General features: G+C 36.3%; 1 long non-coding RNA gene across 1 annotated transcript in view; it reads left to right on the top strand.

Moving 5' to 3' along the window:
• Positions 1-17,413, top strand: part of LOC147847018 (uncharacterized) — a 919,394-nt gene that overhangs the window by 550,637 nt on the left and 351,344 nt on the right. The window lies entirely within an intron of this gene.

Genomic DNA, 17,413 nt, shown 5'->3' with positions numbered 1-17,413 from the left:
AATGTTATGAATTGATACTGAAGATGAAGTATTTTAGATTACAATATTGAAGATTTGATTCTGTGATAAAGATATATTTTGTTGTAAAAAAAATAGTTGGAGCAAAGTTTGGTGATAAATAATGTATCGAACATTCTAGCAGAAACGAACATCCCTGAAATAAAAACAAATACAGTAAATTAAAAGTATTTCATCCCAAAAATGTGTCAAATGGACGGATGGTTGATTTCTGTGAGTTGTTCTGTAAGAGTTTATCATTCATTTGGTTCTCAGATTTTTATTCTTTATTAAAAACACTTTACAAATGTCATCGTCCTTGTCCTCAACCCAATTGAAGCTACAGCCCTAATAATTTTGTTATGCTAAAAACTGTTAATTAGAAAAAAAAATACTTCAAAAATAGCAAGTTTAATTAGTAATCCTTCACATCAATTAATTAAAAACATTAAATTATAAATTCTACAAATATATAATGCAAATCAATATACAGTTGTATCCATGTTTCTGTCAGTCCTGTCACATTTACAGTAAATTTAACATCAAATGTGTGCAATACACCTTTAAGGCTATGACTCTGAAGTGACATCACTTGATGGAGAAGTAGACAGAGATCAAGGATGCGCTCCATCATTAAACTGTGGGATTTTTTAAGGGAGACAAGCTTAAAGGTCAGGCCCTGTCACATTTTTTATAAGTGAAAATGTAAGTTTCTGGTAGAATGTCTCGTATGGGAAATAGGCCTATCATGTACACAAACAAAAATGGTCTAATACTAATTATAAAATTATATTGAGATTACGAATGACATTATTTATTTAAGCATTATATCAAAACCCTAAAATATATAAACATAACAAAAGCTGTTCAAAATATTATTATTATGACAGAAAAATTTTATTATAAATTTTAAATTTATTATATTATTATATTATTATATTATTTATATATATTATTATATAAAATTTAAATTTTATTTATTATATTATATATTAATAAAACACACACACACACGTATATTTTAATAAAAATGTAAAAAGACAACTCTACATAAAATATAACAATAAATTCAAGAGAAAAAATATAGGTATATAAACAAAACAAATAAAAGTGTGTGTGTGTGTATTATATATATATATATATATATATATATATATATATATATATATATATATATATATATATATATATATATATAAATTTATATATATATATATACATATTTACTTATTTATTTATTTATATATATATATATAAATTTATATATATATATATATATATATATATATATATATATATATATATATATATATATATATATATATATATATATAATATTTATTTATTTGGCAGGGACAGCGAGTGTACATTAATTAGCATTGCTACAAATGCACCAGAATTAGCCAGAAGGCTATCTTTCATCTGTTGACCCTGAACAACCTAAAAAACAATACAAAAATGATACAATCAACCAATCATAGTTAATAAGCACTAAATGGACATAGTTATATAGAGCTTAATAAAAATATATATGTACAAATTAAACTAAAACACCTACATTATGTAATAGAGGTAAGAATAGTTAAAACACATTTAAACAACAAATCATTAAGATGGCAGGCACAAGTGGTAACATGCTGGGTAGGTTCATGCTAATAGGTATAATGACACATCTGATGCTCAATAAACCAGACTTTTAAATGATATAATATTTTTGTTTGTTTGTTTTGTTTATTTTATTATGATTATTTTAATGTGGATTTGTATATTCATATCTAATAAATCAATCAATTTCTTCATCTGATCCTCAGCGGCTGACAAACCACCTCAGATTTAGATGTTTTACAGGCTCTGCTGTGGCTGTAAATACTGTGGTTTTACTTCAGTCAATCCCACCTGTCGAGCAGACGTAAAATCAATAAACATGCTACACTGTAAAGAAATCCTGGTGCAAAACCATAACTATGGAAAAGATTGGACATGTATTAAAAGGCAAATCCAAGTCATTTTAGAAGCTGTGGGAAATTCCTTTGACCTGTCTTGGCATTGATTATAAGTCTACTATTTATCCTATTTAACACCATATTTTAATACTGCTTTGAATTAGACAGTTTTTTTCTTTTTTGTTTGTTCACTTAAAAATACTGTACACTGTTTATGTTCTACTCATTGCTGTGTATACAACATATCATTATAAAAAAAATTAAATTAAAATTTCAATGAAATTTTTAAGCCGAATCAAATGAACCTTGTGAGTCTATTGAACTTATATTATGTTAAACTGACTTAAAACAGCTTGCATAACGTAAACAATTAAATTACAACATGATTAACTTAGTTTAATAAGTTATAATGACCTTAAACATATGCTGTCAGGACTAATTGATCATATATGTATTTACAGTGTACATATATTCAATAAATATCCTACATTGTTTAAATAAATGATCGCACGGGGGTTCCTGGGTTGAAAAAAGGTGCCAGGTTATCAAACAAATGTCAAATTTGTAAATAATTACGTGCCAAAACTCCACAACAGAAGTACACAGCTATTTTTGTGTTTGTCTTTTAAGCAGTCGTGGGCTGAAAACTCTTGCTCTTTATAAATAGGTCAAGTAAATACAGCAGCCTGTGATGTTTGCATGAGGTGTTTCCCCGTCGGCTGCTTCGCATGCATATAATAAGAGCACGTTTGCATCAATAATCAAGCGTGTGTTTCCATGTGGTGAACCGCCGTCATTTGGGTTTAACACCTCTGCTCGACAGGTGGGATGGACTAAAGTAAAACCACCGCATTTACAGCCACAGCAGAGCCTATAAAGCATCTGACACTGGGGTGGTTTGTCAGCCGCGGAGGATCAAGAGATGAAGAGTTTTTCCTGAATCAAACCGCAGACACAAAACAACAAATAAACAAGCCTGAGGGAGAGGAGGAGAGTACAGTCAGCAAAATAAACACGCTTAAAGACACTCATAGGTCATCTTAAAGGGACAGTTCACTCAAAAATGAACTTTTCATCATCATTTACATTCATTCATTCTCATTCATTTATTCATTTTCTTGTCGGCTTAGTCCCTTTATTAATCCGGGGTCGCCACAGCGGAATGAACCGCCAACCTCTCCAGCAAGTTTTTACGCAGCGGATACCCTTCCAGCTGCAACCCATCTCTGGGAAACATCCACACACACATTCACACACACACTCATACACTACAGACAATTTAGCCTACCCATTTCACCTGTACCGCATGTCTTTGGACTGTGGGGGAAACCTGAGCACTTGGAGGAAACCCACGCGAAGGCAGGGAGAACATGCAAACTCCACACAGAAACTCCAACTGAGTCGAGGTTCGAACCAGCGACCTTCTTGCTGTGAGGCGACAGCACTACCTACTGCGCCACTGCCTCGCCCTCATCATTTACACACACTGAATAATTGAACTTCTTCTGTTGAACACCAAATAAAGTAATATGAAGAATTATATAAGCAGACATTGACTTCTATAGTAGGAACCAGAAATGGGTTTTATTTCCGGCATCTTCAGTGTATCTTCCTTTCTGTTGAAGAGAAGAAAGAAACTCAAACAGGTTTGAAATGAGTGAAGGATGAGGGAATTATTTATTACATATTAACTGTCCCAGGCAGCACTGTCACCTCACAGCAAGAAGGTCGCTGATTTGAGTCCTGGCTGGGTCAGTCGGCATTTCTGTGTGGAGTTAGCATGTTCTCCCCGTGTTCCGGTTTTCCCCACAGTTCAATGACATGCGCTATAGGAACTAAAATTGGCCGTAGCGTATGACTGTGTCTGCATGTGAGTGTGTATGGGTGTTTCCCAGTGCTGGGTTGCAGCTAGAAGGGCATCTGCTGTGTATAACATATGCTGGAATAGTTGGCAGTTCATTCCGCTGTGGCGACCCCTGATTAAGCTGAAGAAAAATGAATGAATGAGATAAACTATTGCAAATAGTTATTTAAATATGAATAAATTCAGGTTCAAAACATTGTTTTTTTAACCTATTAGACTCAATATTTTTTACAGAATTGATTTTGTATTTTAAAATTGTAAATTGAAATGTAAATTCCCATTTAAAAACTAAAAATATACATAAAAAAAACAAAACAGTGAACAAAACTTTCAGGGGAAAAAAATAGTAACTATAGACTCGAAATGCACAATTGATTTATATATCATTTACAATTTCATTCATTCATTCATTAATTCATTTTCTTTTGGCTTAGTCCCTTTATTAATCAGGGGTCGCCACAATGGAATGAACCGCCAACTATTCCAGCATAAGTTTTACAGGGCGGATGCCCTTCTAGCAGCAACCCAGTACTGGGAAAGATCCAAACACTCTCCTTAACACACACAAATACACTACGGCCAATTTAGCTTATTCAATTCACCTATAGTGCATGTGTTTGGGGGAAACTGGAGCACCTGGAGGAAACCCACAGAAACAAGGGGAGAACATGCAAACTCCACACAGAAATGCCAACTGGCCCAGCCGGGACTCGAACCAGCGAAATTCTTGCTGTGAGGCAACAATGCTAACCGTGTCGTCCATTTATAATTTCGTAATATATTTGTATGTTTATTTACAGTGAGAGCAGTGAGAATGCTGTGATTGGCCAATCAGAATCTAATACAAGTTGCATTGTGTAACAAAAGAAGGATGTGAAAGAATAATAACGTGACGTGTTCTCACATCAACATTTAATACTGCTGAAAATATAATTACCTTGTGGCTAAATTCCCTTCAGAAATAAAGTCCATGGTCACTTTGAGTTTCAGTTAGAATGAGTAATTCAGGGTTCATTTCTCACCCATTTCCTCTCTTCAGAAAGATAATAATATAGGAATTTTCTGTTACGTTTGGAGCTAACTTGCTTTTCAGAAACTTAATAAAAGTCGAAAATAAAAGGTTGCAAGCACTTGATTTACTGATAAATCAAGTGCTTGCAATACTGATTTACTGACAATTACTGATTTCGTGATAATTGCCCGGCAGGCTGCAACTGTATAAATTTATTTTTATCTTTACTTGAATTAAATTGTATGCTGTTATTTATTTATTTAATTTAGTTTTGTTTTATTTAAAATAGTTTTTATTTTATTTTATTTTTGTTATTTCAGTTTAGTTTAATTATTTATTTATTTGTTTTGTTTAAATTAATTTAGTTAGGTTTTGTTTTATTTTATGTTTGTTTAGTTAAATTATTCATTAATTTGTTTTGTTTATTTTAATTGTTTATTTATTAATTTTGTTTTTTCAATTTGGTTTATGTTATTCTAATTTAGCTTAATTAATTTGTTTTATGAATTTTTGTTTTGTTTAAATTAAGATTAATTTTGTTTTGTTTTATTGAATTAATTAGTTTAAATATTTTTATATTTCAATTTATTTTGTTTTATTTCTGTTTTGTTTTATGTTTAATTTATTTTATGCTACCTCATAACATTTCCTAATGTTTTCTTTATTAAATAAAACCTTTTTATTTGCCTTATTTATTGGTTTTATTTGTCAGTGTACAGCACTTTAAGCACTTGCTTGTTCTAAAACTGCTTTATAAATGAACTGACTGATTTAATCTTAAGCCCCAGTGTGAAAAGCTTTGATTGAAACGTCCATCAGGGTGAGGGGTTGTTTTGAAAGATTTCTTTATGACTAATAACAACTTTGCTCTTTTCACCACACGCACACAAACATTAGTGAGAACGAAACTCTGAAGACTGTACCTGTCTAATTCTGCTCATCAGTAAGAATATCTGACTCATAAACAAACTAAATCTGACTCTGGTAACAAAAGAGGGAAACCCGAGTGTCCTTATTAACATTCGTTTTCTTTTGGCCCATGTTTACACACACACATACATTACAGCCAATTTGGTTTATCCTATTCCCCTATAATGCAAGTGTTTGGACTGTGGGGGAAACTGGAGTACCAAAAGGAAACCCACGTGAACACGGGGAGAACATTTTTACAGTAAATTTAGAAACATTTTAAACAGTAAAATTCTTGCAACCGCTGCCAGGTTTTTTAATACCATAACTGTGTATGTTTTCTTTTACAGTGTGGTTTATAACCCCTTGTGCAGAGGAAATGTTCAGCTATACACTTGAAACGAATGCAGAAATATTGTTCTATTCAATTTAAATGCTTTTTAACCCAACGGTTTGGTCAGTACATAATTTGACCCAACATCGGGTTTCCCATTCTCCACATGGACGATGAATTATAGATAAGAACAAATGTGTGTGATTGTATTGTTTCTGTGATGTTTGCAATGATTGACCCTGAGCAAATTTTAAGTAGTCGAGTGTGAAACAGAAAAACACCTCAGAAAAAAAGGAGTCTGAGCTTCATTAACACACACGCATGCACGCACACACACACCTCAGCTGATACTTCATTTACATCACAGGGAGAAATGGTTAAAATCACATATGGTTGAGAGGAAACCAAATCTACTTTTTTGTTTTGATGGAAGGAACAAGCTTAGATCAAATATAATGAATGTTTTTAGTCTAGAAGGTTTGGTGTGTGTAATTTTCAATTATTGCAAATCTAAGGTGTAACGTGCACTAGTAAATTCATCTACTGAGTACTTTCTTGCAGTTTAACCAACACATATTTTAATGTTATGTTAATGATGTTTATATAAATCTTACAGTTGAAGTGAAAATTATTAGCCCCCCTTTTAATTTTTTTTTCTTTTTTAAATATTTCCCAAATGAAGTTTAACAGAGCAAGGAAATTTTCACAGTATGTCTGATAATATTTTTTCTTCTGGAGAAAGTCTTATTTGCTTTATTTTGGCCAGAATAAAAGCAGTTTTTATTTTTTAAACACCATTTTATGGACAAAATTATTATCTCCTTTAGGCTTTATATTTGGTAGTCTACAGGACAAACCATCGTTATACAATAACTTGCCTAATTACCCTAACCTGCCTAGTTAACCTAATTAACCTAGTTAAGCCTTTAAATGTCACTTTAAGCTGTAAAAGTGTGTTGAAAAATATCTAGTCAAATATTATTTAATGTCATCATGGAAGATAAAATAAATCAGATCAATTAGAGATGAGTAATAAAACTATTATGTTTAGAAATGTGCTGAAAAAATCTGCTCTCCTTTAAATAGAAATTGGGGGAAGAAATGAACAGGGGGGCTAATAATTCTGACTTTAACTGTATATATATAATTGTACAATAATATTATTCCACATTATTTTAATATTTATTCTGTTTTAATATTAATTAATAATTGTAAAAATGCTTAAACATTTGAATCAGTGTTTGTTTATATTTTTCATCTTACTGGGCACTTTTCAGCTTTTGACATGTATATTTTTATTTTTAAGAATATCTGTTTAGTTTATTTCAGTGGTATATCAGTAAATAATGTTCATTTTTATGCAGTCTATATTACACTTTTTTAAATGAACCATTCTGTCTTAAAAATAAAATTGGAACAACATTTGACCATCACTTGTAAAAATGCAAATAAACTTATTTTATATTTTACATTAGTTAAAAGTTTAAAAACAATTTTTGTGTTTTTATAGCCTATTTAAAAACACCCATTATTGTTTGACAGTATTATTTAAGTGTTCAGTATCTCAGTTTTATATAGCTTACATTTACTAACAAATAATGTTCATTAATCATTCAGTAACACATACCTATTCCCTCCTTTATCTTTCAAAACGCATTAGATCCGAAGCCTGACAGATAATCATTTAATATTTATGATCGGCCTCCACTAGAGGTCAGTATGTATTCAGGTAATAATCCACATGATATTCTGAAGAGCAGTCATTTTTACAGAGGCAAATGCAAATATTATATACTACATCATTTATACATTTACAGGACATTAACATTCATATACAGGAATCGTTCATCCTAAACGTTCATGTGTTTGGAGAGATTCATTCAACCCAAAACCTGTTCATCCAAAAGACAGTGAATCGATTCACTCCAAACCGTTTAGTCGCTTTTGACTTAACTTTAGAAGGTTGTGATGAACTAAATATAGGCTAAAAAACTTCACAGATTTGAATCCACTTAGTCATGTGAATTTCTGCTATGCAATCTGTTCATCCCTGCTAAAGAAAAAACAGCTTAAACCAGTCTAGGGTGGTTGGCTGGTTTTAGCCGGTCGACCAGGCTGGTTTTAGAGGGGTTTTGGCCATTTCCAGGCTGGTTTCCAGCCATTTCCAGCCTGGTCTTAGCTGGTCAGGTTGGGAGATGACCAGCTAAAACCAGCTTGACAAACAGGCTGGGAGCCCAGCCAAAACCAGCTATGTCCAGCTTAAACCAAGCTGGTTTTAGTTGCATTAAGCTGGTCATTTTCCAGCCTGACCAGCTAAGACCAGTCTGGAAATGGCTGGAAACCAACCTGGAAATGGCCAAAACCCCTCTAAAACCAGCCTGGTCGAGCCAGCTGTACATAGTGTGAGTACACCCTTAATGTTGCCTAACTTGCTCTCCGCAGTATCAAAAATGGTATCAAATATCAATATTTTTCAAGATACCGCATTGGATTTGGAAATTCCAGTATCGTGACAACACCATTATTAGGTGACGATGCTATTAAATGTCATCTTATTCTGAAAGAGCTAATGCTGACTAGATTGTGTTGAAGAACAATGTGTTTATACGGGAAAAATCCTCACAGATTTGGTAGCTGCATGACCTAACAGACGTTATTGGTGGCCTTGACACTTAATGGCAGTGGATCAGTGATATCACTCAGAATCGGTTATTAATATGATGAGTAATTCCTCATTCCTGACAGCAGTAAACAAAGAGAAGACAAAACAACACAAGCATTCCTGCATATAATTATGAAGTGGACTGTAGCCAAACAGCCTGTACTGAATGAGGCAATGCTAGATATGCTGATACACCACAGAACCGGCAGAGACATGCTTTATTGATTACTCAATTCAAAGAGTCAAAGAGTTCAAGATCTGAAATGAAGACACCTAAAGAGGATAAATCTGGTTTGCACAGCGCCCCAAACCATTGAATCACCGTTGGCTTGAAGCATGAGCATAGGCAGGGTGGCTGTTCCTAGTAGCAAAGAATTCTGGCCCAGATTTGGCATAAAGCTGGCACAGCAGGCATTCATCCGGCACTGGCATACAGCATGTGGGCCAAACATGGCCCGGGTTTGGCAGAGGTGGCACCGTCTTTAAGGCGGCACACAAGATTTGGGCCAGATGAAAAATGTAGTATTTGGCCCAGATTTAAAAATTTGATAAGTGGGCCATGTGAGTTTGGCCAGTCTTGACCCACATTTAAAATACACTAAAATCATTTTTGAATAAAGAAAAAAATTCTACCTATCAGGTCACTTTGAGAAAAAGCGTGCCCAGAGTGTGCCTAAACCGCATCACTCCATGGGTTTATAAATTTCATTGCAAACGTGACACACCAACCTATCTGGCCCAGTTCAGGTCCAGTTATGAGTTATTAACTTGGCTGAGACTTGGCCCAGATATGGTCTGTGTTTGGCCCTTGTCTGGAAGCCAGATTTGGTCCAGTCATGTACCGTAATTCACTGCGGCATGTGGGCCAAGCAAAACCTGATTGTGTGGGCCAGAGCTGGGCCAGAGAAATTTTGCTATGTGGGGTAGGTCTATAATAAGGAACAGGTCGCAAATCGAGGCCATGCTTTTGGGTTAGAAGGACCTGTGCAAAGCCGGGATCCTCATCATGCAACAAAAAGATAAACCTGGAGACACTTCTGTGCTTATAATTATAGCTAAGATTTCTGAAATATTTTGTTCTATTTTTTATATTCATTCATTCATTTTCTTTTCAGCTTAGTCCCTTTATTATTTTGGGGTCGCCACAGCGGAATGAACCCCCAACTTATCCAGCATATGTTCTACACAGCGGATGCCCTTCCAGCCGCAACCCAGTATTGGGAAACACCCATACACACTCATTCACACACATACACATACACTATGGCCAATTCATTCATTCATTTTCTTTGGCTTAGTCTCTTTTTGGATCTAGCACAGTGGAATGAACTGCCAACTATTCCAGCTTATGTTTTACGCAGCGGATGTTCTTCCAGCTGCGACCCAGTACTGGAAAACACACTCATTCACACACACACATACACTACCTCACAGCAAGAAGGTTGCTGGTTCACAAGTTGCTCAGTCATTTGTAATTTCTGTGTGGAGTTTGCATGTTCTCCTTGTGTTGGCGTGGGTTTCCTCCTGGTGCTTCGGTTTCCCCCACAGTCCAAACACATGCGCTAAAGATGGATAAACTGAATTGGCCGTGGTTTATGAGTGTGAATGCAAGAGTGTCTGGGTGTTTCCCAGTACTGGGTTGTGGCTGGAAGGACATCATCTGTGTAAAACAGATGTTGGATAAGTTGCCGGTTCATTCTGCTGTGGTGACCCCTGATAAATAAGGGACTAAGCTGAAAGAAAATGAATGAATGGACATTTTCAGACACTGGATAGAACTGATGCTGCATTTTGCAATTTTTAGGAAAGTTTTTTTTTACCTTAAGTGGATGTAAATGTATTACAGCAAACTAAAAAACAAAATTAGCAAGCTCTACAATAGCATAACAAGGCCACTGTCATGTCTCAGCCTACAAAATATCAAAAGATGAAGCATGAGATTGATACTGGTGAGATTAGGAAACAATCTATGATCCACCCAAACAGAGCGGTCATGTCAAATATTACATCTGTTTCCTGGGGTGAGGCACACCCTGGACAACATTCCTTTCATTTGAGACAATGGTAAGATAACAAAAACAGGTCACTTCAATTCTTGTCCAAAGCATGCGACTCTAGATTAAAGTTTTGACCAATTTTGCTCGACAAGTTTGACAATCAGAATTAGATCAACTCACAGATCTGCAAAAACTATTCAAATATACTGTTTTCTGCATGTCCGGCCAGCAGAAGGCGCTGTTGTGACTTTATATAAAAACACTACAGACCTCCGTGCATAGATTCCTCTACTACACCATTGTTGTTTTGTTTGTCAAGTTCTCATACATGACTATAAACTTAACATGTGGTACACTACCTGACAAAAGTCTTGTCGCGTATCCAAGTTTTAGGAACAGCAAATCATAACTTGACTTCTTGTTGATCATTTGGGATCAGTAGTGGCTTATATAAATGCTAAAGGCCTCTAGATCAGGGGTTCGCAACTGGTTTGGCCATGGGACCCACATTTTTACATGGTCATCAAGCTGCGACCCAAATTTTTTAGGAACTATAATACAATTTTAGGAATTACACTTAATTTTTATTTATTTGTTAACATCCCTGCTGAAAAAAACAGCTTAAACCAGCCTAGGCTGGTTGGCTGGTTTTAGCTGGTCGACCAGGCTGGTTTTAGAGGGGTTTTGGCCATTTCCAGGCTGGTTTCCAGTCATTTCCAGCCTGGTCTTAGCTGGTCAGGCAGGGAGATGACCAGCTAAAACCAGCTTGGCCAGCTTAGCCAGGCTGAGAGCCCAGCCAAAACCAGCTATGTCCAGCTTAAACCAGGCTGGTTAAGCTGGTTTTAGCTGGATTTAGCTGGTCATTTTCCAGCCTGACCAGCTAAGACCAGGCGGGACTAAGGATCTGATTGGTCAAATTTAGATGATGAATTCAGATGTAATGTGTCATCACGCATCTCTGCGATATGTATATTGTATTTTTTGTTTGCGATATATTGTGCAGCACTATTTTAAAACCACATATTTAAGTTTGCATTTTTAGGCCTTCAAAAATTATGTCGTCAAATAATTGAACAAAAATGATTATTATTGAATTTGCTTATTAAAAGTTTTCTGTTTTTATGTAAACAACGAAATCAACTGAAAGTGCTGAAAGGACAGGCGGCATTCAAACCCGTGTGTCATTTCTGATTGTCACCTCTCTGATGGAAAGATCAGTAACGTGTTGTTGACACAGCTCTGTCATTGTGTTTAATGGTTTCCGCAGCATCGCCTGTCTAAGAGTCCGGTCTGTCATCTTCATGTTAACTGTTGCCTGGAAACAACACTGATGATCTGCATTAGAGGAAGATCAATGACAGTTATGTAATGGTTCAGTCATTAAAAGGTGAAACGTGTCATTTGTTTTATACAAACTATTAGGTGTTTCTTGGGTGCTTTCTCACAATAAAAATGTTTTTAAGCACATTGGGTTTAGTCTTTTTCAAGTTTGATGATGCAAATATCTCATCAGAATTATACAGTTAAAGTCAGATTTATTTGATTTTGGATTTTTTTTTTCTTTTTTTTAATATTTCCAAAATGATGTTTAACAGCAAGAAAAATTTCCCAGTATGTCTGATAATATTTTTTTCTTCTGGAGAAAGTCTTACTTGTTTTATTTTGACTAGAATAAAAGCAGTTTTAAATTTTTTAAAAACTATTTTAAGGTCAATATTATTAGCCCCTTTTAGCAAATTTTTTCGATAGTCTACAGAACAAACCACTGATATACAAACTTGCCTAATTACCCTAACCTGCCTAATTAATCTAGGCAAGCCTTTAAATGTCACTTTAAGCTGTATAGAAGTGTCTTGAAAAATATCTAGTCAAATATTATCTACTGTCATTATAAAAGATAAAAGAAATCAGTTATTAGAAATGAGTTGTGGCCATGACACCCCCCCCCCCCCTTTTTCGGTTCAAGTCTACCTCAGAATCATAAAAAAAGCATCATAATTTAATGCCCTGCTACATTTGTTATTTGTAATTTCATATACACACGACCACAACTTGTATCGTTATAAAGATAATTGTGTTCATATAAGCTCTAAATAAGGACTTCTCCCTCAATCCCCGGGTTTGAATGCAGACTCAGTGCAGCAGGTCTCTTGCCCTGACTATTTCAACCATTAGCCCTGCTGGTAATCTGGAGGATTTAAGCGAACACAGCAGCACAGCGATGTGTCTAAATGTGAACAAACTCCACTGATAAAGGAGAAAGTCCACCATTCTCCACCATACTCATACTGCTCTCCCGACAAAAATGCTTGCTGCACACATACAGCTTTGCTGTATTTGGCCCTGACAGCACCGTGGGGAAAAACATGCAACAAACCCCATGGATCATAGAAACAAACACATTACACCCTTCATGAAAGGCTAAGTACTGTGTGCCGTAAGTCCGTGGACGCGGTCTCACCCAGTCATCAACATAGGGTTTCACAGCTTGGCACTGGCAGGTCTGTCTTGCCTTCGGAAAGCACACGCAGTCATGAATAATTAAGCAGCCGGCTCTTCTCATAGGATAAGAAAACTCTACTGTGAATAATAATGAGAAACCAACACGTCATCTTTGAACTTGCAGTTTTGCGATACGTCGCCGATTTTGATCCGCACCAAAAATCATTTTAAACCCGGAAGCTGAAATTAGCTGACAAAAGCTCAAAATTATCCAGTATTATCCAGTATAATGATGACGCGTCGGTTTCTCATTATTATTCATAGCGGAGTTTTCTTATCCAATGAGAAGAGACGGCTGCTTAATTATTCATGAGAGCACGTGCTTTCCGAAGGCAGACCTGCCAGTTTCAAGCAAGCTAAGACACAGACCAACGGCACGTAGCCGTTCATAAAGGCTCGTATGTGTTTGTTTCCATGATCCACGGGGTTTGTTGCATGTTTTTTCCCCGCGATCCTGTCAGGGCCGATCATACAGCAAAGCTGTGTGTGTGCTGCAAGCATTTTTGTGGGGAGAGCAGTGCGAGAATTGAAGAATGGCGGACGTTGACTTGTATCAGGAGTTCATTCACATTTAGACACATCGCCATGCTGCTGTGTTTGCCTAAATCGTCTATATTACCAGCAGGGCTAATGGTTAAAATAGGCACGTCAGGAGACCTGCCGCACTGAGTCTGCATTCAAGATCTATAATTTAGACACGGGGATCGAGGGAGAATCCTCATTTATAATGTTTACATAAACACACTTATCTTTATAATGATATAAATTGTGGTTATATGTATATGAAATTACGAATAACAAATGTTGCGGGGCATTAAATTACTGTTTATTTCTTTGCATTTTAATAAACTCATGCGTCTCCTCACGGTTTGTGAGCTAACTGTCAACAACAGTTATTCGCTCCCCTTCTCCGCTGCTGGCCACGCCCACTCCTGCCCGATGCTCGCGGAGCTCCACGCCCATTAATCATGCATCTTTTGAAAAAATTCTGAAGTAGACTTTAACCGAAAGTGGGGGGTGTCATGGCCCTTTAAAGCTGTATGCAAAGCCTATGCTAATCAGTGGGAGGGGCGTATTCAAGTGACGTTGAGTGCTTTCACACACAGAGCCCGAGGGCAGAAGCACGGTTTTGATTGATGGATGGGACAGCATGAGTTACTAGTGTAAATACAGTGTAACAAAGGGAAAATGGCAAAACTGTTAGTCTGCATTGGTACATCAAGAGGAACAGGAGACACAGGAGAACCAGTCGCGGGCTTCCTCGGTGGGCAGAGAAAACTGCAGCGTAAGTGCGGCAGGCCTTGTGATGAAGTCGTGTAGTTTATACTGTATTAGGTCTTGTGACGTTATTAACTTGTTAGTACTAAAATCTTTGAAAGACAGCTAAATCAGCTCGGTAAAGTTGGTTTTAGGTTTGGTATTTGCCCGACATTCATGCAACGCAGTGTTGACGTGGAAATGCAGTGAAAATAAAATGTTAGATTGGCAACTTCATTTTAATTATCAATTTGACGGACGATGTGTTGTCAAAGTGAAAATGAAAATTAAATAATTTCATTTCGTTTTCAGTTTTGGCAGATATATTTTGCGAACAGTGTTTTAAAATGGAATTGTTAATCTGATTTTCATTTTCATTTCCAATGTTTATTTGATTTATTTAAAATTGGCAGGATTTGCCTTCCATATAGACCTTTTTCATGGCTGCTGCATGGAGGGCGCCATAGCAACCAGCGTCTTCCTGTAGAATGCTAAAAACTTCCGTTTACAGCGTGTACAACTGGTAATTTGCGTTCCGAAAATGGGTTTCAACGACGTTTTTAATGGATAACAGAGTGTTTTTGTGACACACAACTTAGAAATGTGTCTGTTAAAGCCGTTATAATCTGTCACATGTGGTTCAAGCGCGTCAGAAATACGAGAAAAACATTCTCCAAGTTCACGTGTCTGCCGTCAGAAATACAGTGTGTGCATGCGTTCCCGGCCTGTCAGCTGTTAGTTTAGCTGCTCTTTAACACGCGCACACACACACACACACACACACACACACACACACACACACACACACACACACACACACACACACACACACACACACACACACACACACAGAGAGAGCAAACCAGAGTACTGGCATGAAACTTAACAGGTATGAAAGTCGTGCAATTTACAAAAATGACCAATATAAATCTGTTATTGATACTCTGCTGGCTGAGTTGCTGTTCATTCTAATCGCGAGCTGTTTGTGTTTTATTTCGTGTGTTGTTTTTACCATGGTTTGTGTTTTTCTGTCATTTCTGTCAAATGACACTAGCCTATATTTTCACATTGTCACCGTGTGTCAAACATTTTGGTGAATTACATTTGTTTGGGCTGTTTATATATTTAAAATAAAGAGAAAATGTTGACTTTAGCGATGACAAGGCTTCATTTAAACTGCAGAAGATGCCGTCTGACAACGAGGGGAAAACGCCTCACAGTAGCTATTTTCCATCCTATTAGATCACATTTCTCAGTCCAGGAGATGCTGCTGATGGACAACAGTATTAGTTCAAAGAGGATAAAAGCAGGTAAATAGATTAAAACTATCGTTTCAAAGCTGTCCAAATGTGACTGTTTACACGCATCAGCTGCCGACCGGAAGTTCTTCGCATTCTCCTTGCGCATACACGCAAAGCATAATGGGTAATTTTGCGTTCCAAGAAAAAGGTCTATAAGTAAAGCAAAATAATCGCTTAATACATAAACAATTAAAACCATTTTTTTTAGATGAAAATGGTTTTAACCATGTAGAAAATGCCACATGCATGATAAATAACCAAAGACAAAGCGATCAGTGCTTTTAAAAACTCGCAATAAAATTTATTACCCCACACAATCATGGACATGCAATGATGTATCATAACTGTGGCTGAATATATTTACACTGTCCTCCATAATCATAAAAAAGCTGCTTGATTCAGAAGACAACCTTTTAAAACAACAGCTCCCACACCGACAGCTATGAAAAGTGCCACTTGTACAGTACATCTTGTGCCATGTCAGATTTAATAGCCCTAGAAGCTAACAAAAGCTTTCAGTCTTTATCAGACCAGGTTATCAGAGCGGTTAAAGGTGAAGCGGTCATTCCTTTCTCATTTACACACAGACACATCTCTTTTGCCAACATTCTTGCAACAGTCAGCCAAGAAAACACACTTAAAGGGATGGTTCACCCAAAATCGAACATTATGCCATCATTTACTTATCGTTGACTTCCCAGCAGGCACATTGTCATGTCACTGATCTTTAGTTCTATTTTGGTTGCAACGTCAGGTGACCTAAATTTAACGTCAATTTACTGACGTCAGTAATGTCAACATCAGCTGCCGTTGATATTTGGTTGGTTTTAGTCTGTGCCATTAACTAACCAAAATTCAATATCACCTTAACGTTATTGTGAACTTCTAAGACGAGCCCAAAAAAACAGGGAGAACTTTCGGTATCTTCAAAGCAGAATCCTTTTAATAAGAAGAACTCAGCGTCGCTGTGGCGTCATCGAAAGAAAACTCTACTGCACAGCAAGCACTAAGTTTTTATACATTTTACAGACAGTGATTCATGTAGGTGGGGACAGATGCAAATGAAGTGTTGTTGTCGGCAGGGTAAACTGCCTTTTCAGGCCTGATCTTATCAGCATGTAAGTCTGCAGAGTGGATGACAACATATTAGAAACCTGCCTAGCTACTGACCACATAAAAGGGGTTTCATCGACCTGAAAGTTTCACCCGAAGACAAAGGCAGAAAACAGTGTGCAAAATGATGTTCTCTGTCTGGCCAGTTGACTGAAAAGAGATAACAATTTGCACAGCCGTACTGTGAAACTGACACTTTGCATTATTTTGGAATATAATTTTATATTCCCACAACGCCATGATATGACATCCATAAAATGTCAAAGTCTAATATCAGTAGTTGTCTTTATCTTTGGTTGGTTTTATGTTGTGTAATCATCTTGACTTTGGAGTCTGACCTCAAACTGACGTTGGGTTCTGACGTTAGCTCAATTTTCATATACCCCCAAAATTCCAATGTGCCTGTTGGGTTGTTCCAAACCTGTTTGAGTTTTTTTTTTTGGGTTCAGTTCAAAACAAAAGAAGATATTTTGAAGAATGTTTGAGATCAATTGACTTCTATGGTAGGAAAATAAATGTTAT

The sequence above is a fragment of the Danio rerio genome, chromosome 1, assembly GCF_052040795.2.
Source record: "Danio rerio strain M-AB ecotype USA chromosome 1, GRCz13ab, whole genome shotgun sequence".
NCBI lineage: Eukaryota > Metazoa > Chordata > Actinopteri > Cypriniformes > Danionidae > Danio > Danio rerio.
This window is presented reverse-complemented; position numbering and strand designations above follow the sequence as displayed.